Below are 23987 nucleotides of genomic sequence, written 5' to 3'. Positions count from 1 at the left end.
TGACCAAGTGGCAAGAACGCGTGAATCTTAACCGATGATCGTGGGTTCAAATCCGGGCAAGCACCACTGAAGTTTTTCATGAGCTTAATTAGTGATTATAATTCATCTCGTGCTTTTCGGTGAAGTAAAACTTTTGAGGAAACCTGCATGTGTCTAATTTAATTGAAATTCTGCCACATGTGTATTCCACCAATGCGGGTTGCATTGGAGCAGCGTGAATTGAAATGGAATAAGCTACAAACCTTCTCCTCTTAAAGGGAGAGGCTTTAGCCCAGCAGGTTTTACAAGCTGTTACCGTTAATTAAAAATAAATCAAGCGTATCATTCAACATCATTTATGCTCATCTTACAATATAATTTTTTTTATTACTAATATTATATAATTTTTAAGTAGGTGCCTTTTATTTTTATAATATAGTTTATTTAATTTAAAATAGGTAGAAAGAGTGGCTGAAAGAGAGCTCTTAAGTCATTTGAATACTTTCATTTCTTTATACTACGTTTATTGGTTGTACGCTCATTTGTTTACAACAACAGCACTCATTATAAAGATCAATATAAACTTGATTATTGTTCAATAAAAGATGATTCGCGGTCTTAGAGAAAATGACATCATTCGTGTCTGTGTTGTATGTTTAAGATTTTTTGGTAAACAATTAAGAATTATCGATTCGAATAGCGGATTATTTTAACTATTAGACAGACGAATATTGGTAATATTAATTTATTAAGGCTTTGAAAACATTAATATAAAGTAATGCTATTTTTCTTTAGCCTTTGTTTACTATATACCTATTGATTGTCACTGAGTTAAACTGTCATAGAACTTATTCCTCGGACTGACAATATTATCTTATGGAAGATATCGGAATGAGATCATAAACAATTTATTAATTTTTAAAGATTTGACATATTCGTAACAAGCAACTTAATTAAAGACAATTCATAAGAATCTATACAATTTGAAAAAAAAAAATAAAAAAGAAGGAAGAGTGTCTACTAGAAATTTACACGTCGTTGGTGTATCTTTTTATTATTTTGATTGTATTTATGTTTGGTTTGCCTGCATGTCTCACTATAGCTCTTCATACTTCATACGGTTAATGATCTAAATCTTATGTAAGGGATAAATGTCTATAAATGCAGGTTAATTTAAAAATATACAAAATCGATAAATTTCCATAAGTAAATACCTACATAGAGATTCTTATAGTTTTTAATCTATGTAATATGACTTACATAGATTTTACTGTAACTGACCTTAGTTAGTAGTTAGTAACAGCCTGTAAATGTCCCACTGCTGGGCTAAGGCCTCCTCTCCTTTTTTTGAGGAGAAGGTTTGGAGCTTATTCCACCACGCTGCTCCAATGCGGGTTGGTGGAATACACATGTGGCAGAATTTCGATGAAATTAGACACATGCAGGTTTCCTCACGATGTTTTCCTTCACCGAAAAGCACGAGATGAATTATAAACAAAAATTAAGCACATGAAAATTCAGAGGTGCTTGCCCGGGTTTGAACCCACGTTCATCGGTTAAGATTCCCGCGTTCTTACCACTGGGCCATCTCGACTCGGTCAGTTGTAACTGACCTATCAAGTTAAAATTATAAACTTTTATTTAACTTCGCGAATTCTGTTAGTTTGTTTATTTCAAATGTTGCAAGTTTAATATAACTACTTCCACTTATGGAATTTGAAATATTCCAAAAGTAAGCATAACCTGACTACACCCAGGATTGCTCCATAAGAATGAACTGCTCTATGGTTAATAGCATAGACACGAAATTTTGCTTATAAAAGCTTGTTCTTAAGAATGTTTTGCTGTTATTCATTTATTATATTTACATGTATAACATTCTTTTGTCTAACACTAAAATTGGGTACAAATTTGTTGGAAGGGACATTTTATAAATTCAGTCACAAGACTTGACTCTTAGATAGGTACAAACAGCTGTGAGTTAATACGTGTCGTAAAAAGGTACAAGACATATTGGTTCCTTAATCATAAAACAATAAACTCGGGTGCAATCATGATTAGGTATAATGTAAGAAGTTATGTTGCGTGTGAATTGTATTGCCTCACTGCGGCCTCGTAATGCCTATCATGGGTCTATAGATTAACCCATAACTCTATTCGTATCACGCGTTCCCGTTTCAATGACGAAATTATCATTAAAAATCGCCAAACGTCAACATTCGTTATTTGTGTTTTTAATAATTAAGACAGGTTGGATTTTGGCAAATTCGGGATGTTTTTTTTGTTTTTTTTTTTTTTTTTTATAGTATAGGTTGGCAGACGAGCATATGGGCCACCTGACGGTAAGTGGTCACCAACGCCCATAGACATTGGCACTGTGAGAAATGTTTACCATCCTTACATCGCCAATGCGCCACCAACCTTGCGAACTAAGATGTTATGTCCATTGTGCCTGTAATTAAACTGGCTCATTCACCCTTGAAACCGGAACACAACAACAAAAGTACTGTTGTTGTGCGGTAGAATATCTGATGAGTGGGTGGTACCTACCCAGACGGGCTTGCACAAAGCCCTACCACCAGTATAAATGTTTGGCTTGGATGGCGATTTGATGCAAAATTCATTGTATTTGAAAACAGGACTGACTTACTAAAGCTTAGTAGTCAAAATAGTTATTTATTTAACAAAGATGTTGATAAAATAAAAGTGAAAATATATTCCTGTGATTTTATTCTTCCGATCATCCACCCTTCTCACTATATTTTTTAATAATGCTGGAGGGGAGTATTCAGTGTCAAGTTTGCTCCTGCAAGGGAAAATAGTTGAATTGGGCTTAGTTAGGAATCCTGTACTTTTTTTTTAATTTCAAAAGAAAAGAGAAATGATGTTTCGAAGTAAAGACAAATGCATTTTTTTTCTCTGTAGTTATTTTTCTTAATTTTTATGTCTTCAAAAGACAATCTATAACGTTAGATATGAAATTGTAGTAAAAATTTAATCTGAGATAAAACAGATCGGACAATCGGGTTGTTTAAAAATTATAGCAAGCTTTATAAAAAAATAAAAAAAGGCATTGACTGTAGTTGCGGACGTCGACTTCTGTCATAATTAACGAGTTTCGATATGTTTTTTTGAATAAATTTTCTGTGAGGATAATTGAAAATAAATATTGTCTATGAATAATTGTCTACATTTAGGTTTTTCACTTTCTGACCTAGTCTCTAAAACTATAATACCAAACATAGCCGTAATAAAAAAAATTGTGTTTGCAGTATATAATAAAGTTAATAAATCTGATATCTTAATAATCTAGCACAAGCAAGCGGTAATAACCTAGAACAGCGGTGTATCATTCGGTATTCATGTATACAGACAAACAGACCATGTCGGCCCCGTTGCGTAACTGCACAGAGCACACGACCGTTTCTGTGACATTTTATTTGTAAAAGGAAATCGTTTTTATTTCATCTGCGCGTGTCTTTCAACGTGTTCTGAGAATTTAGACTTTAAGTTAGAATAATTTAAGCAAATGTTGATGTAAAAGGATCGCTTGCACTTAATAAAATTCCATGTGAATCGAATTTTCGTAAAATGTAGAACATTTTATTTGGAATTTAAGTTACCTTCTACAGCATATCTTTTAAAATTCTTCCTCTTATATTAAAAAAAAATATATATATTATGCAAACATAATACTAGTTTATTCATAATAAATCTTTTTAGTCTCTACAGAACAATACATTTAGATTCAATAGTAATTATTAAATTACGTAGATATTTATCTAAAAATGAACAAAAATAACATATCAAACAATAACAGACATAAAAGATCCATTTGGCGCCATAGAAAGACATAATAAAACACATTATATGTATAACTATAAATATTAAGAGACTTAAAACAACAACGTAGTGTTACATCGCGATAATAGATGGCGCTACTTGCTGGATGTTAGTAGGCTTGTGCTAGCTCGCGATAAATGTTTTCAACTGACATTTTAGTGACCTTTTCTAAATGCTCTTTGTTTTGTGTGGTCAGACAAACCAAAGCTATATTATAAAGTTTCTTTACATTATGAACGAATAAAATAAACATAAACCGAATGCATTCAAAATATTAAGGTCATCTTTGCTTATTAATATTAGCTAAATGCGCTTAGCCTACGAATGTAAACAGGTATTGCAAACAGTAAGAAGTAGGTACCTAGTATTGCGTTTTATCCTCTGTAAAATTTTCAAAGTTTTAGCCAGCAGATTAAAAATTGTGCATTATGAAAGATGAGTAATTGGGCTCTTTAGTTGAAATATCGTGAGTGAGGTGACAACTTACGCAATGGATTTAGAAGTGTTTTAAGTAAGAAAATCTAAGCATGTTTCAGAACGGCGGCTCATTTTTTATTATTCTGCAAAAAATCTTTGCACAGAACGAGAGGACCTTTGTTCAGTAGTGAAACGCTTATTTATTTATTAATTATTTATTGCACACAATTTACAAACATAATAGAATAAGTAATACTTATAGTATGCAAAGGCGGCCTTGCTTACTCTTCCAGGCAACCTCTGTAAAATGAAATATTTTTGTGTATTAACCTGAAACATCTAAGGCGTTATTGTTTACTGTTTTATCTAAACTAGTGACCCGTTCCGACTTCGTACGGATAAAATTTTTACAAAGCAACTTTATTAGTAAGCGTCGCGAAAGGAGTATGCTAACGTCTATCGGGCCTTTAACTTCGGAGATCTTGTTATGAGTCAGTTAGTCAGTCAGTATTTCGCTTATATATAATTATATATGTATATAGAAGATAGAAGACTGACATAGTTATTTATTTACTAACTGTCACACATGTATTAAGTGTCATAATTTAATCTTAGTTGTAAATTGTAAAAGCAAATTATAAATCCGCTTCAGCTAACAACTTATTCCACGTGCTCATAGGTTTAATATTGTGATGTTGGTATCAAGTAGGTAGCTAAATATAATAGGTTTCTCTTTACAGAAGGTAGGTGACTAAACAAAAATCGGTATTGTCTCTTTGATAATAAATCGACTTTCCCTTTCGGCGGTATAACCATAATTTTACGAAACGTGCTTTGAAGTTGTTATTTGGTGAAGGAAAATAAAAGTTGGCGAGATCGAATCGATATCGTAATAGCTTTATACAATGTGGTGGTTTTTTAATACCTACATGGATTATTTTTAAGAATTATACAACATATTTATCTCCGAAATTTTGAGTGAATAACTTTTTATTTGTGAAGATCACATATTATAAAACAAAATGCCTACGCCGCGTCCTGTATGTTTCTCTATCTGAAGGCGATAAACTCAAAAAATACTAATATTATGCAGACCATTATTTCTATCCATTCGAAGTCGAGACGAGTAGCTAGTTACTTATAACTTGTTCTGGATATGTAAGTAATGAGTTGCAAATATCTTGCTGGGCTGCCTCCTCTTGGAGAGCCTCGAGAAGGTTTGGAGCTTATCCCACCACGCTGCTCCAATGCAAAGTATATACACATATGACAAAATTGTTCCTAGTAAGCTAAAAATCAAGACTATGTATTATTTTATTGATGATTTCAAACATAAACTTTTTCTCTCTCAATACTCTACCCGAGTTAATATTTCTTAGATATATTGAATATGAAAAACCTTATTAAACTCCAAAATATAAACAACAAAAAACTTTACTATTGTTATAAATGCGAAAGAAATTCTGGGGTCGAATTCTAGAAATTTATAACGATTACGATACGTTCTCGATTCAATTCCGATCCAACTTTGAATCATCTGTATTTATTCGAATCGGAATCGAATCGATTGTGACATGATGATAAAATATACCGTTGTATCAAAACCAAACTTAATTCTTAACTCTTATAACAATAGTCGATAATTAAATTAAATAATAGGAAATCGGAAAAACGGCAACGATCACACTTCGATTCGATTGCGATAAAGTAACAATTTGTTAGTAGAATTGGCTCCACTGCACTGATTTTGATGAAATTTCTTATTAAATTAACTGATTGGACAGAATTAAATGATTTAACCAATTCATTATTTGTTAATTATTAATGAAATTATTATTTACAAAACAATATATAAACACGTAACTTGTACATAACTATTAAGTTATCACGAACGCAGACTAGACTAAGGAGTCACAACAAACAGCCAGACAGCCAGCCAGTGACTTTCGCATTTGTAATATTAAATAATGTGAATTTATACGCGCGCAAAATTAAGTTAAGACGAGTACACACCATTTAATAATAAAGAGAAAACACTTTCACTGCATTGTTTTAAGTGACTGATCCGTTCTGTTTGGTATGCAAAGGTTAAGATAACGTCAAATTAAATTAAAAATGTCTCTCTGTAGTGTGCGTACTTTAAAAAACTAATCCATACTAATATTATAAATGCGAAAGTAACTCTTCCTGACTGTTACGCTTTCACGGCTGAACCACTGAACGGATTTTGATGAAATCTGAAGTAAGCATGATTTCCTTACATAGGCTGCTTTTTATACTCTGCACCTGATCACTCTCCTCTTAACATGCGGGCACAGCCGCCGGCGAAAACTAGTAATAATAGGACTAAATTCACAGGATCCGTAATTAAAAATTGTTAAATCGGTTACGATCACTTGGTACCTTATAGGAATCAATCAAAGCATTATTAATTAACTTTAAATTATTAACGAGCTACCTGTCTTTAGTTCGGAAGGGTAGCTCGTACACGGGTAGGATAAATATAAAAAGCTTTATTTTCATTTTTAGCTAGAAACCTTATCAGTAGTTCGCAAAATCACTCAACAAAGTTTTATCACAATCGAATGAATAGTTTAGGAACGCATAGAGGACAAACATACACTTTTTTATATATACATAAGATGTATATGCCATATGTTTATGTGTAAGGTACCGTCTGAAAATTTTATTGCATGGTTTTTGAACTGTTTACAAAACTGTATAATTATTAAAAATATATAATTAATGATTTCATTGTTTGTATACATTTTTTATATTCAAATAAACTTTATCACGTGAATTGACTTATAAAACTTTCAAACATTATTCGTACATCACAGACGGTATTTATAATAGTTATAAACATATATCTAGATTAAGATAAAACTGCAAACTAAAATATGTGTGAATTTGTGTTAATAGAAATTTATTATTATTATTATATTGTTATTTTACTTTTTCACTCCTATGAAGTAACAAAAACCCTAAACAAGCGCGAGTACGGGCTATTTTATCGTACAAGCAGATGAGATGAAGTCGGACTTGCGAGTGAGGCGGCAAGTGTTGAGGAATGCCTTTTGGAGCAAGTGATTATTATATATTTCCAACCGAGATGACCCAGTGGATAGAAGGCGTGAATATAAAACGAAGATCACTCGCTCAAACCCAGGCAAGAACCTATAAAATAGAATCAAATTTTACTTTAAGTAAAAGTTATGCTTATGACAACATTGACATGTTTCTATATGTAGTTAACTGATTACATTTTCAAACCCGGGCAGCACCACTGAATTTTCACGTGCTTAATTTGTGATTATAATTCATTTCGTGCTTGACGGTGAAATAAAAGATCGTGAGGAAACCTGCATGTGTCTAGTATCATTGATATTATGTCACATGTGTATTCTACCAACCCGCATTGGAGCAGCGTGGTGGAATAAGCTCTAAACTTTCTCCTCAAAAAGGGAGGCCTTAGCCCAGCCGTGGGACATTAACAGGCTGTTACTGTAGTGTACTGCTTACAATTTTTCAATCAATAACGGATCTAATTTTTATCGACACTAAACAAAATTAACAAAAACACACTTCATTTAAACAGATAAACAATTTATCTGTCAAAATGAAATGATTAATTTCTCGTCAGTCAAGTGCACCAATTAAAATATATACAAAACATAATAAAAACATTTAATTGAAGTAATTAATCTATTAGATAGTTAGAACATCGTGTGAAAGCGTCCAAAGTCATAATTAATTAATTTATCGAATCAATCTTCCATCCTGTTTTTTGATACGTTGTTAATAATAAGCCCATCTCTTTCTATGAGCACCGTTGCGAAATCGACAAAAAGTTTTTTTTGTTAATCAAAAGAGCGTATACTTGCTACTTTATCTCGACATTTTTGTCGTTATCTTATTGACAAGTAAGTGCGGTTTTACTGTGAGTGCAGGAAAGTGAGTGTAAACATTGCCGACTTCCATACTCTTGCTTTTGAAAAAAAAAAAAAAAAACAATTAGTTTCTATTGCCCCGGGATTGAACCAAGGACCTTGGAATCTGCAGCCTTACAAAGTTAATTACTAGATCAACGGGAGAGTTTCCGTAATAAATTGCTAAATATAAATTTTTATTTATGTTACTTTTCTGCCATATCATGCCATGGTTCATTGGTGTCTGTGATAAATTTGCCGCCGGGGAGACAAAATAAAATCGATCAACGCGTTGATAATTCTTCTTACAACGGATAAATTTCAAAAAAATACTATATAAGTTATAGTACTATATAGTTATTTACTGGTGGTAGGGCTTTGTGCAAGCTCGTCTGGGTAGGTACCACCCACTCATCAGATATTCTACCGCAGAACAGCAATACTTGATATTGTTGTGTTCCGGTTTGAAGGGTGAGTGAGCCAGTGTAATTACAGGCACAAGGGACATAAAATCTTAGTTCCCAAGGTTGGTGGCGCATTGGATATGTAAGCGATGGTTGACATTTCTTACAATGCCAATGTCTAAGAGTGTTGGTGACCACTTACCATCTCGCTCATGGCCCATATGCTCGTCCGCCTTCCTATTCTATAAAAAAAAAAAAAAAAAGAAAAGTTAATTGTTTATGTTTATTTTTTGTATACTACTTAGTTAAGCTATGTGGTGATAGGACTTTGTGCAAGCTCGTCTGGGTACCTCCCACATCAGATATTCTACCGCTAAACAGCAGTATCTGGTATTGTTGTGTTCCGGTTTGAAGGGTGAGTGAGACAGCGCAATTACAGGCACAAGGGACAAAACACCATAGTTCCCATGGTTGGTGGCGATTTGGCGATGGAAGCGATGATTAATATTTCTTACAAAGGCAATGTCTATGGGCGTTGGTGACCACCAAAGCATATGAGCGACCTACTACTAAGTAGGTCGCTCATATGCTTGTCCGCTTGACGTAACAAATATTAATATTATATATATTTATAGCTCGTATTGATTAAGTTTTGACCAAGTTATTGTCTTTACAAATATTCGGTTGTTTGATATTGTTCCAAAAAGAAACCATTTAAATGTATGCTCAGTATATATTTAATGGTTATATAAATGTACTGATATTGCTTTATCAAGATAACGTTACTCAATTTAAATCAATTGAATTTAAAAGTCGAATATGTTAAATATGCAAAAATGAGGTCGTACGCGCATCCGTTATTGTTATGCAACGCATTGGAACTTGGTAGAGATCACGAAATTCCTAACTGTGCTTGACGTGTACTTACTCTACGCCGGATATTCTCAAACAAAGCTTACAATAATAAAATTAAACCTTTATAGTCTATATCAATTGTAATGAAGTATCGAAGTTTAACAAAATACCAAATTGAACCAGAATGAAATTATTATAATTTATCTGTATTTGTAATAACATATTGACAGAGGCTAAAATAATATATCGAATTGGCGACGTCATATAATCAGTGAAGTCAAATGTATGTATTACCTGTTAGTAAACTAGTGAAAGAAATTAGTATTTTTAATTAATTTGAAAAAAAAATACGATTAAAAAATATTAATTTGAAACATAAGTAAAAAAATAAAATACCTATATGAAAATTATTGTTTAATAATCTAAAAACCTTCTCCTCAAAAAGGGAGAGGAGGCCTTAGCCCAGCATTACAGGCTGTTATTGTAATTTAAAAATCAATGTATATATATATATATATATTTCTTGAGTGAAGAATCCGAAAAAGATTGAAAATCTTTGCTCTTTGCAACGTCACGCCCAGGTCGCCCGTCACTGCACCCGGTCTCTCGCAGACCTTGATTCGTTTCCTATACAACCTCGTTGCTGCACATTAATATAATATTTTGTAGCGAATACTTTGAATGGAAAAATGAAAGGAATTCTGATTAACAGTTGTCAATGTGATCAACTTTACGAGTGACCTAGAATGTATAACGTTTACTCAACACCAATAAATAGATAAACATATAGAGCTTTATTAGAAACGACGCACTTAGTTACTTATATACACATAAACCAACTTAAAAATACAATAGAAGAGAGGAAAAAATATGGCGTCTATACTAGTGTGACGTTGCAAGTCTCAGTATATTTAGCTGGCTCCACGACTTTAATCATGCCTTGAAAACTGCCTTGAAAAAGATAAAAATAATTTTGAGTATATTTATATAATATAACCTAGTATTTTATGGTACGTGCAGCCTATTTTAATCGTATAAAGAGTAAATATAAACGAACTTTAAAATTACATATTCCATGCGATTTACTAATGCTTTGCAATATTATGCGCTACAAACAGTACTTTATTATTATATCTTTATTTATAATACATAACTATAACCGTTTTGTAAACTTTAATTTTTACCAGTAGCAACTTCGCTATTCAAAACGCTATTTTATCACGTATCCATATTGAATATAGATTATTCACCATATTTCGACCAATAACCTGAATTAAATGTCAAAGTTATTTATTTGTCTTTACTTATCTTGTGATTAGAATAGGCTATATATATTTTATATCAATGATACCGGATGTATTTTTCCATCTGGTAACATTATGGATGTAGCATGTTGGGTCCGAACTAACTAGAACCTTTAGGAAGTAAATCTGATTGAATTAGAAAGTTATCTTAAATAAGGATTAATTTCCTAGGTCTTGTGAAACTTACTCTTACTTTACCTAGAATAAATACTCGCTGGTAAATGTTGTATTGCATTTACAATTTATGCTTTGGTAAAACAACTTTATCCGTTTTAGACGACAGTATTTTGGCTGGTTTTTAATCTGATTTACGTTCAATTGAAATTGCAAGGTTATTAATGAGATAGATATTTAATAAAAATATATAATGCACGTCATCTTTATTATATAAAGCTGTAAGTATTGTTCTTTCCTTCATAACCTTTTTTGTTTTTTTTTTTTTAATTTAATATCTACTAACTTAATTTCTTTTGTTCATATTACTAGATCACACTTTTTATCGACTTTAATTTATTTATTATATATTAATCAACAATATATAATATATATTTTACCGTTTCGATAACATGATTATGTTAATTTTTCACGCCTGTCCAACATAGAGTGGACCTTGGTATTTCAAGACGCAAATTGCAAAACGCATCTCGGGTTACCGACCTTATATTGTCTATAAAAATAATAACACTATCCACATGCATTTCCTAAAGCAGGCTGTTTTCTGCAAGCCTTAGGTTTACCTCCATCTCAGTATTTCTTCGCGCGCCAACGGAGCGCGACGTTTTGCTCGACGGCCATTTTTAAAAAGTTTATGATTATTTTTACGGTCCCAAAACCTCGTTAAGAAATTTTCAGTGCCGCATTTCTCGCTACGAATTTTATTGATATAAAAATAGTGACAGTTGCTTTTGTGCTGTGTTACACATATTTGGATGTCTCTTTTGGATGATTATTAGAGAAAATTTAAAATAATACAAAATAGGTAAGGCTTAAGTTATTAAAGAAAAATATTTTTTTTTGTTTTTCCATAGAATTTTATGTAAACATATTATTCATGTATTACAACAATCAGTTAAGAATAAAAAAGGCCACGTACTTATGTAATATAATAATATGTAGGTATGTTTTAATTTAATGATTTATCTTTATGTATATATTTGTACTATTGTATTATGATTCCCGACTATGAAGTAAGGCTATGTTTCATGCATTTCATGCTTGTGTCTATTTATAATAACTTTATTTTGTTTTTCCTTAAAGGTCTAAAATCTACATTAAGTACGTTTAACCTACTAGTTATTCTTCAGACTCTTTGTACACATTTCAATAAGTTAAAATTACTAAATATTAAGAAGACTTTTTAGAAGACGTATTTCGTACATGATTTAAACAAATTTAGATAAACATTAAGTAATATCGAGGAAGGTAATATTTTTACCGAATTTGTATGTTTATTTGTGGTCATTACGAGCCTATATGTTTTAATTGATTTTAACAAATGCGATGCAAATCAGTTTTTAAATAATAGACAATCGTATCTTGCCTAACATTTGTTATATTGGAAATACAACACGAGGAAGACTAATGTATGTAAGCTGTAATAATTGTTATATTTCAAACAGTAATTAATGAAAGTATTACAGTGGATTTTTTTAATTTATATTATTCAATTATGTTAGTAGATTAACTGTGCGACTGACTACGTCAGTCGTCAACACACAGTTCAAACTTCTGGGGCTAACATCCTGAAAAATGGCATGCAGGTTTCTTTTACAAAGTAGGTTAGCACTAAGACAGGATTTGTGAAAATTTAACAACTAAAGTCGATTTTCCAACAGGAATGTAAGTTTGTATGAAAATCCTCCATTATCAAGAACGGACTATGGAAATTGGTGCTTAGAAATTGAATAATAATGAATTATGGCGCAAGCAAAACCGCGGGTAAATTACTAGTTTGATATAAATAAATTAAGACATTTTTTTGTTTGTGTTTGCTTATCGTTCATTCGATTAAGTTGATACATCTTACAGCTGTTGTTGGCAGTTAGGTTAAGGTTTCTGACACTGGTATCAACATACATACATTTACCACCAGGGGCCCTCTGCCTGTCTGCCTTCCTATTTTGTAAAAAAAATATTTAATTTCTGTGCGTCAATCTCTTAATCTCCAGAGAGTTTAGCCACATGCGTAAGATATACTTTAGTGCACAAGTGTGTTCGCAAATACAGATGCATTCTCTATTTCCTTACTTATAAATCAAAAGAACGTTAATCTGACACAACCGGAATTCAGGTTCAGGAATAACGACTTTCTCTAACAACGAGGCATGGGACTTTACACGCCTCCAATTTCCTGACTCCGGGCTTCTACGGAGAATCTATAACAGAAAAACAAAATAACTTATTAGTGGCCCGACTTGGGGGCTTTTAAATTCAAGATCTCTCATATTTAGCCATTAGACCAACGAGGTAATCATTTTGATTAAACAGTACGTAATTGAATAATATGATATTACAGGAAATTATTTAATTAGAAAGTTGATCGTGCAATTTTTAGATATTCATCGCTTGAAATTATGGGAAATTCGATCACGTCAGATTCTTGATTAGTGTTTTATAATACTAATTATATTTTGTTCGTGTAACAGCTTGTATAAGATATTTTGTTCCTGTAATTATAACCAAATAATTGTAAACGTAAATTAAAAATAAACTTCATTCATAAAACTTAAAGCTAATTTATTGAATTACAAAATATCCTCGATGCATAATTGGGTAGTAACTTATCCAGCCCAGGGTCACGTTACGACAGCAAATGAGTCTTCACTTGGATGAAACATGCACTATTGCACATCGCTGGTATACTTGATACAATGACTCCTCTATATAAGAAGTACCTAATAGATAATTTGTGTGCGTTTTTTGTACGTGTGTGCGTTAGTGATGTGTTATTATTTATACAGTTATTACTAATGTGTGCGTTACTTATAATCGCAAATTTGTGTGTCTGTGTGTTTGTGTGTGTATTATATTTTGTGTTGTGTAAACATTCATATGTTAATTGCTTTTTAGCCTATATCACGTAACCGATCTAAATCAGTTGAACTTGAGTTACTAATTATGTACTTTGCCAATCTCTGATAGTATCTACATGAACATCGAATATGACTCATTTTTTATGTAATTTATCGCAAATTAAATGGTACAAGTACATTTAAAATTAGAAACTTTTTATGTTACAGGCAGGTGAAAAGGCAAATGATTTAGACATATTACCACTTAATAGTATAAAAATATTAACTATTCCTTATATATGCGCCACCAACGTTGAAAACTAGTTTTTGTCCCGTTGTGCCTACTATTACACTCGCTTACTCACCCTTTAAATCACAACGATGTTAAGTAGTGATGATTAGCGGTAGAATAAATGATAAGTGGATTGTACTTACCCAGAAGAGCTTCTGTACTGAAGCAAGCTTGAATTTCAAGGACGAAAATAGGCCTATAATACCTACCTTACCTAACGTCTGACCCCCCACCCCGCATACGCGGGCGAAGACATTGGCTAAAACTAGTTCTTAATAAAAAAAAAATCTTTTATTTTGGCGTCGTATTCACACAGCCGTGGATATGCTATTCTACCCGTACATACATATAAATAATTTTCGTCATACGCGTGTAAATTAGCAACCTATTACAAAACGTGATCTAGTTTTATATTAAACAACATCTAATAAATTGATTTTTTATTTATTTTGTTAATATTTTAACGCGACGTTGCAAGTTGCCTTTGAATTGAATTAACCACGAAAGTTACCATGTCTGCTACGCTCTCACAGCTAACCGCAAAATTAAAAAGCAATGAACCGATTTTGATTAAATTTGTTACGGTGTAAGCTTGAACCCTAAGAAAGGACATCGGATTATTATTAAATTTACCCTTTGGTGGTTAAAATAGATCAAGTTTTATACAATGGTAATGTTAACTTTTGAAAGTTATATATTTGAACTTATATATTATGCTAGTTTTCGCCCGCGGCGTTACTCGCGTGTTATCAGGTGTTAGGTATAAAAAAGTAGCATGTCCTTTTTTGGGGTTCAAGCTTGCTTTACAACAAATTTCATTAAAATCGTTTGCATTGAGTGGGTCAGCCGTGAAAGCTAATAGACAGACCGAGCTTGCATTGAAAAAATTATGCTTATCAATAATTTTTCTAACAAAACGAATTCTACGCGAGAAAAGCTGCGGGTTCAGTGAGTAGAGCGCAATCGCGTAGGTCCTATGAACGTAGCGATACTTAAAAGCCTCTATAATTAATGATTAAATAGCACGCTTGAATAACGGACCTCTAATCGAAAAATTTTTGTATCTGTGTTTTATAAAGTGATTTCGTGTAAAGACGATCGTTTGTGGAAAGTCTATATTTATTACAAATCTATAGATTACTCAGTATCGACCTACTACTAGGTCTATTACCACTAAGATACTAAATAAGTCATCGATTTTTTTTATATTCTTATATTTTACTTTGATCCAATGTCGTGATGTTTTCTTGTTCTTACTTATAAAATTAAAGTAATATTATTTCAAATAACATAAAATCATTGGTTGTTTTCACGTGATTTGCGATAAAAATCAGGTCATTTGACGACATACAGTAAACAGCCGACCATTATTTTTTTCTCTGAGCGCAACCTAGTTTGTACATATTGCTGATTATTCATAAATAAATACATTAAATTATACTAAAAAACTTTTTTTATATAAAACTACCTATTTTACACAATATTTTTATCGTCTTAAATTATTACGGTACGAATAAACCAGGTATTTTTATCTGTATACATCTGATAATTCTGATAACGACGACAGATTCCCATGACGGACAATTGCATAGAAGAAATTGTTTATGTCGTAAGCCTGTTTTTTTCATTGTAATTTTACTAGTATTTTTAAATGTGCTTATTACTATTATTCTGCTTTTTAAATTACTTGTTAATAATTTATTTTATATACTTTAATACTTGCTAAATAACTTGTTCTGGTTAGGTTCACTCCATGTTTCAATGTTAAAGTGGAAACTTTGTTGGCTTATGTGAGACTTATTTTGTTATCAAATGTTTATGTGTTATATTATGCTGTATGTTTCCCAAATAAATAAATAAATACTTTAGTCTGTAATAGTTGTTGTACAATAGTTGATAACGTGGTGGTGGTAGAGCTTTGTGCAAGCACGTCTGGGTAGGTACCAGCCACTCAGCAATACTTAGTTGCGTTCCGCTTTGAAGGTGTCAGTGTAATTTCAGGCACAAGGGAAATAACATCTTCGTTCCGTGTAAAGAACGGTTAAAATTTCTTACAACAACAATGTATATGGGCAGTGGTGGCCTATTTGCTCGTGCGCCTAGCTATAACATAAAAAAAATACGAAAGTAACTAGTTCTGTCTGTTACGCTGTCACGGTTAAACCACTGAACCGATTTTGGTGAAATTAACATGAAACAAGCTTGAATCCCAAGGAAGGACATTATTACCTAACAACGTTTTTCATACCTGACGCCTGCCCCCATCCCCTGACACGCGGGCGAAAACTAGTACACAATCATTGCGATTATTAATTAAATGGAAATATTGGAAAGTATTACAAATGTTACTGAAATAAATTTGTTTATCACAAAGCAAATGTATCTCATTTCTATCTTATCGACCATTGAACGTTATCATCCATACAAGTCATTGTGAAATGCGTGTGAAAGCACAATTTATATGAAAACTTACGTCATTTTGTTCTATACTGATACTGTCGATATTCTTGCGAAATTTAGATGGATTCTTGTCAAGTACATACTCAATATGTTTTAATTTACATTTTCATTAAACGGGACAGTGTTGCCAGTATGCTGAGTTTTCCACATAAACGTCAATACAAGTTATTATTTTGGTATATACACTGGCCTCCAAAAAAATCGACCCACCTACATTTTTTGTAAAAAAGCTATCGTATGGTTTTAAACTACCACATATTTATATTTTTAAGATTGATAATGAAAAAATGCAATTGTAGGATTGTACAAAAACAGAAATAGTGCGCAAAAAATAGGTTTTTAGGTAAATATGTGACAAAACACGAAAACACAAAATTTTACGCAATTTTATTTGTTTGTGTACAAAACGATTATGCCGTATGTTTTTAAATTTGGGTGCCTAAATCTTACTTTAATAGGAAGTGTTTCCTCCTCTTGACCTAATCACTGCCTGCATACGCCTATTAAGTGACCTGATTAGCTTTTTAATGTCTTCCTGTGGGGTCCGTTGCCATTTTTCAGTTAGGGCAGCTTCCAGTTGATTCAGGGTTTCTGGAATTTGATTTCGTGCTCGAACCGTACGTTATAGCTGGTCCCAGAGGTGCTCTATCGGGTTTAAGTCCGGACTATTGGCTGGCCACTGCATAACTGGAATTTCGACTTCCCTGAGATAGTCTTTAACAATTCTAGCGACGTGAGGTCGTGCGTTATCGTGCATAAGTTGGAAATTATCCCCAATATATCCAGCGTAAGGCATCACATGAGGCTCCAGAATGTCCGTTATGTAAGTTTCAGCATTAACAGCATGATTACGGAAAAAAACCAGCTCTGTGCGTCCCGTCAAAGAAATACCTCCCCAAAACATTGTAGAGCCTCCACCAAGTCGGACTGTTTCTCGAATGCAACACTGAGACTAGCGTTCTCCTGGCCTTCGCATGACGTTACGTCGTCCATCAGAGCCTACTAGAGACATTCGGCTTTCATCACTGAACAATACTGTCTCCCATTGGTCCAGTGTCCAATCGACGTGCTGCCTAGCAAATTGTAGTCTTGCTTGTCGATGGGATGCTGTGAGTTTTGGTCCTGTTGCTGGCTTGTGAGGGGTTAAGTTTTGCTCTCGAAGTCTTCTTCTTACAGTATTTTCACTCACAGACACTCCACGACTTTCTCGGAGTCTACCTTGAACGTCAACAGCCGAAAGATGTCGGTTTCTTAAAGACGTCAAACCAATAAAACGGTCATCGGTCGGGTTCGTGACACGCCCCCTGCCAGATCCTGGCCTCCGGCGATACTCCCCAGTCTCCAAGTAGCGTTTGTACACTCTTCGCACCGCTGAACGACTTAATTTTAGTGTTCTAGCCACATTTCGCTGACGTAACCCCTCATGAATAAGAGCTACGACTTGAGCAGCTTTTGCTTCAGTAGTATCCATTTTTTATGTTTAAACTTATTAAAATTATTGTTTCAACAAAGTTTCATACACTTAATCAATAATAAACATCGAACCGAGATGACTCTGCGTTAACAACTGGAAATAAACTAACCATGCACTTTGTGCACAAAGTAACGTTTTCTTATCAATACTTTAAAAATATTCCAAATATCCTCAATAACACTTACATCTCCTCCAAATCAATATCAAGTGGGTAATAAAATGTTAAATGTATGTCCCATAAGTAAAACAATCCACCTAGGTCGTCGCATAGTTAAGATAACAACTTTGTAAGTAAAAAAATACGGGTGGGTCGATTTTTTGGCGGCCAGGTATTATAAAAGTAATATTTTAAATGGATGTATATTTAATTCATTAAATTTTTTACAATAACTATATTAAATATAAAATTGTTATTTACACGTTAATTACGCGTAATTTTATTTCATTGAAAATTAATTAAAATAACAAACATCTACTGAGATGTAAATTGTTATTGTAAGTAAATAATTTTAGTATGTTTGTCCTTTATGCGCTCCTAAACCTTTCATCCGATTGTTAGCGACTTTCGACGCCCGCGAAGGTTCATGGCACAAAAAACATGTTTATTTTATTTGTATGTTTGGCCTTACTCCGTATACCGTAGACACACTGGTTGCTTATAAAAATTATGAATTAAAAAAAAAACCCATCGAAATCATATAATAAGTTTTAAGCTACCCATAGTACTCTACCTACATGCAAACTTAGTATAAAAAAACTAAAGTCCGTGGCCCAAATAGCGAAGGCGATTCACAAAAACCAACAATACACGTCGATTATTTAAACAAAGAGTTGTATTTGCGTTATTGCACCCACGAATATATTTGACCTTTAAGTGATCATTTGGTAGAGAAGTCTTAATTTAATTTTATATTTTTTATAAATATATTCTCATTGAATATCCAAACACTCCGCGTATGCGTCTCTAAAAATTAACAGTCTGCTAATGTCCCACCGCTGGGCTAAGGCCTCCTATTGTTTTGAGGAGAAGATTGCCTTTGGCGGTGAAGGAAAACAACGTATGAACAATTGTATGTGTCGAATAAAAAACTGTCACAAGTGTTTTAGCCATGTTGGGGCCCTGGTTGTTGACCTTAATTGCTAATTTTTAATTGATCATACTACTTAAAAACAAAAAATACGCATATTCATAATGTTAGGGAATCACGAGCCAGCCATCTGATTCTTGATTAAAATTACCTCTCTTCTGATGGTATTTACACTTAGATAAGTGTAACTATGATTTTCACTGTGCGAAAAGTGTGTGATATACATATATCTAATATGAAATAAGCTTCAAACCTTCACCTCAAAGAATAATAATTAATTTTTCGTAAAATAATTAAATAGTCAAGTATTAAATATTAAAAATTATCGCATATTAAAAAAAAAATACAACTATAATTTTAACACCAAGTATATTTTATAATAATAATCATCCATCAATTTATGGTTATGATGTCATATATAACTCTCGTATACGTTTGCATACTAATGTATCAGGATCTCATTTAAATAGTGAACGGCGAAGGCTGACACTTCTGAGAAATAGACTATGTTTTATGACTTAATTATATTATTCTATATATACTCTTAAGTATGTATATAAATAATACTAATCATTAATTAAAAGATATATTTTGGTAGCCGTGCAAATGCCTGGTGGTAAGTGGTCGTTTATCGCCCATAGACACTGGCGCTATAAGAATAATAATCATTTCTTATTATATATATCCTCATTGCGCCACCAACCTTGGGAACTAAGACGTTAAGTTGTCCCTTGTGTCTGTAGTTACACTAACTCACTGACCCTTCAAACCGACAGACAACAATACTAAGCATTACTGTTTGGCGGTAGTACACGTGATGAGTGGGTGGTATCTACCCTGAAGGGCTTGCATAAAGCTACCACCGAGTAAATATTCTGAAATTTAATTTTCAAACATAATAATTAAATAAACGAGTTTAGTTAAACAGGTTTACATAATATTTTATTAAAGCGATATACATGGATTTAAAATAATTTAATTAAATAAATACGCAACTTTTATAGACAACACTACCTTGAATATTTATTAAATTACAAATAAATATTATATTTTATCGATTTTAAATCGTTAAAATCGATTTCGATAGATCATGTTTATATCGATAAGCCGCGTAATCATAATTGAAATTATTTTGCAAATAGTTGCACCGTCTATTTGATTACTTAAGTTGTATGCTTCGATATTAATGTGGCGCCATTCATCAGTATTTTCTATTTGAGGATGTACGAGTAACACAGTAATAATAATAACACAACAATAATAACACAGCCTAATAGGCTCTTATAATCATTTTAAAATATAAATTGTTTGTAAACATATCGAATTGAAATCTTGAAAATTTAATCTTGTTAGAACACGACGAACCGATAATAATTTCCGTTTTTCTCATTTATTAATTAAATTACGTGTATTAAATACAATAGAATTTATATATTCTGAAAGAAATCAATACATATTAACACAACACTTCTTTTTTAATTTATATGGTCATATTATTTTGGTTACTTCATATATACATACTAAGAAATTTATAAAATATTTTGCGTTTGATTGAATGTATGTGGAAAATTAAAATTCACTTTCAAGTGACTTATTTTTGGAACGTAATTAAATTAGTGTTATTATAAATTTGAACATTATATGATATTAAAAATAAAACGTAACACAAGAGTGCTACAAACTAAGAATTTTACAAGCACGTTGAGTGAGCCTGTAAGTGTTAACACAATGTTAATCATATTTTTTTATTTAAATAGTTTACGCCCGCGGTTTCGCCTGGGTATAATTGGAGTAGGTTTTTTAAACAACACTTCCCATGTTAGGTTTAAAATAGTTCAAGATTGCTTTATACAAAAGTTCATTAAAACCGATTCAGTGAACGCCTAATAGACAGACTTAGTTATTTTTGCATTTATAATATTAATACAGATTGTGTAACGTTGGTTTAACAGTAATTAAAAAAAATACATAATTATAAACATAACAAACCATTTCCAGTAATATTTCCTTTGAATCTATTCTAGATGGGTCCGCACTTCCAATTAGGGGAAGTCTGACAACCTTCATTAAAAAGATTAGTTTTAATGATAAAACACCATAAACTCTAATAATATATTCAAACGAAAACAGGCCGTATTATAGTGGCATATAGATATCAAAATCCATTAAAAATTAATTGCTTTAAGATAAGTACAAAGTACATTTATTACTAAGTGATTGATGTTTAAAAATAGCAATAAATCAGTCTGATATAATTTTGGTGTAACTGAGTCTTGTCTGTATTCATGGTCATGCTGTAGACTAAAATTAAAGTGACTAAACATTCTGGTTGTATGTAAAAACCCCTTCGAGTTGGTACCATCCATTTAATATTATTGCTACCATCAACTTTTGTTATAAAGTAAAGAATGCCTCTCATTTTTTGAGGACTTTAATGCACAATGCTGCTCCAATATACAAGTGTCAGATTTTTGTCTGACACAGGTTGTTGTTTTTGAACGATTTTTCTCGTAGTGAGATGAATTATAAACATAAATTAAGAACTCGATTTTGAACCCGCAACAGTTAAGAACCACGTGTTCACTGGACCATCTAATTGCAGTCACATGCCGGTGTTATTACAGACGCTTCTAATTATAGTCCTGAAATTGAGATTCTTGATACTGATACGCAATGACAGTGTAAAAAAAGGTAATTATTTCTAACAGTATTTCTCTATTTCTAGCAGTATTTGCGGCTCTAGGCAGATGTATAGCAGACCACTAATATTCAGGTGGCAAATTAGTCTACTACATTCCTTTTAGCAATAAAGATAAGTAAATTAAAAAAAAACCTGTAAAAACTAGTAAACTAAATTGCTACAAGCGCCAAAACTGTGTGCAAAATTTGAGCTCAATCGGTGAATTGAAACTGTTTTAAAATTCATTTGCGAGGTTTAAGCCACACATATTAAATATGTAGTTAAATAAAAACGTGTAGTGCTTGTACATAAAACAAAATTTAACGTACTCTGTAAATTATTAACAAGCTGTTTGCTCTTATTTTCCACATTAAAGTTGAAATTCTCAAAAAACCCCCCTTAGTGAATGCTTACGTTATAAAATAAATCTGTTTTCCAAATTTTACTTTTCCAAGCGTTGTTAGTCAATCATGACAAAAGATTTTATAAGCATAGATCATTATTATTTCAAAGAAACATTTTGCTATGAAGATTTCTTGGTAAGTAGCTTTAAGGGCTTCGTTAAAATAACTCTTAGAAACATAAACGTCTAAAAATATGAAACTCCTGTTTATGGAGTTTCGTTTTACGAAGAACCAAATTAAGTGTTCTTAAAAATAGGTCTAACGATGCCTCAATGGCCGTGAACGATTTGAAAGAAAACAGATGGCGAGTAACAAAGGAAGCTACTAATTAACTTTATGATTGATCAATGAAACCGACACGGTGTGTAAATCTAGTTATATATATTTAGATATATAAATGGTATATCGTGCTGTAGATAACTCGAAAATAAGTAGGCGGACTGGAAAACTGTCTACCTGATGATAAGTCACCACCACCCTTACATCGACAATACGTCATCAACCCTAACATAAGGAAATAAGAAGTTAAACCCCATATGCCAATTTACAATGGCTCACTCACCTGTCAAATCGGAAGACAACAATAATTAGTGTAATGAGTGGGTTGTACCAACCAAGACTCAACGCCCTTCCACAAAGTAACTTGAACTCCTAAAATTCTATAATTATTATAATTATAGATTTTTTTTTTATATACTTGATGTTGAAAATAAACCGTAAGCTATATTCTAGCAACGTACGTAAATTATAATATATGAAAATTTTATATATACATATATATATATATATGTATATAAAGATAATAGATAAAGAAATACTAACTGGTGGTAACTTGAAGTTAAATTTAATCTTGTAAAATGACAACTTAAAATGTTGCCCTTAGTTTTTATATGTCTAAATAGCTTGATTTAAGTTTTTGTTGGAATGCTACCGGATACGCTCGATTACTTCGTCGGCTATCACGCAGCCGAGTTGTATACAAGAATGTTAATAAAAAAAACGATTAAGTTTTATAAGTAGATTTTATGTCGTGCGTGATTTGTATCTCGATTTTGAGAAAAAAACACGTCATTAAAGGACATTTAGACTGTCAGGCTGTGAAGTTATGGAATACCTAACTATGCGATACCTGAAAATCTCTGTTAATATCCATTTTATTATATATTTATTATATAATATGTATTTTGTTTTATTATGATATTACGTTTTAATTTTAAACCCGTTCTATGTTATGTTAGTTATTTTTTTACTATTTCGTTATCGTCTCGCTCCCTAATTTTGTATAATAAAATATTGAATATTATAATACAAATCTATACCAATATTATAAATGCAAGAGTACAGTTTGCCTGTTACGCTTTCACGGCTAAGCCCTGAACCGATTTTGTTGACATTTTATATGAAACAAGCTTGAACCCCAAGGAAAGACATATGCTCCGTTTTTTTACCTAACACCTGACTTCTTCTAAAAAAAACTATTACCAACATTCTACTTAATTATTTGTTACTATCCTATTGTATGATGATGCACTTGTATTACGAGTATGTTTGTGTGTGTAATGAATTTTATACATAAGATAATAAAAAATAAAATAAGTCTTTTATTTATTTGTTTATTTTTAATTTACTGCGTAGAACCAACCGATTACATTACAGTAATAGAAAAAAATGTGCGAAGGAAAATAGTGCGTAACATTGATTTTAACGGTTATAGTAATATCTGATAGACCTCTTTTGGTTAAATCATTGAGTAAGAGAATGGGTTAAGTGCAGTTACAGTAAGAAAATACAAATTAGGTATATTAAAATACTGATGGTAGGGCTTTGTGCAAGCTCGTCTGGGTAGG

General features: G+C 32.2%; 1 protein-coding gene across 4 annotated transcripts in view; it reads left to right on the top strand.

The window, feature by feature from the left end:
- Nucleotides 1-23987, top strand: part of LOC126772158 (uncharacterized) — an 86942-nt gene that overhangs the window by 7013 nt on the left and 55942 nt on the right. Inside the window, exon 1 of one of the 4 annotated variants that reach the window (XM_050492356.1) lies at nt 11504-11710. The exons of the other annotated variants lie outside the window; for them this stretch is intronic. The gene's annotated coding sequence lies outside the window, so the exon portion shown is untranslated. Of the gene's footprint in view, nt 1-11503; nt 11711-23987 lie in introns of those variants that run through there. 4 annotated transcript variants of the gene reach the window in all.

The sequence above is a fragment of the Nymphalis io genome, chromosome 12 (assembly GCF_905147045.1).
Source record: "Nymphalis io chromosome 12, ilAglIoxx1.1, whole genome shotgun sequence".
NCBI lineage: Eukaryota > Metazoa > Arthropoda > Insecta > Lepidoptera > Nymphalidae > Nymphalis > Nymphalis io.
The sequence above is the reverse complement of the archived record's forward strand: the minus strand, read 5'-3'. Positions and strand labels throughout refer to the sequence as shown.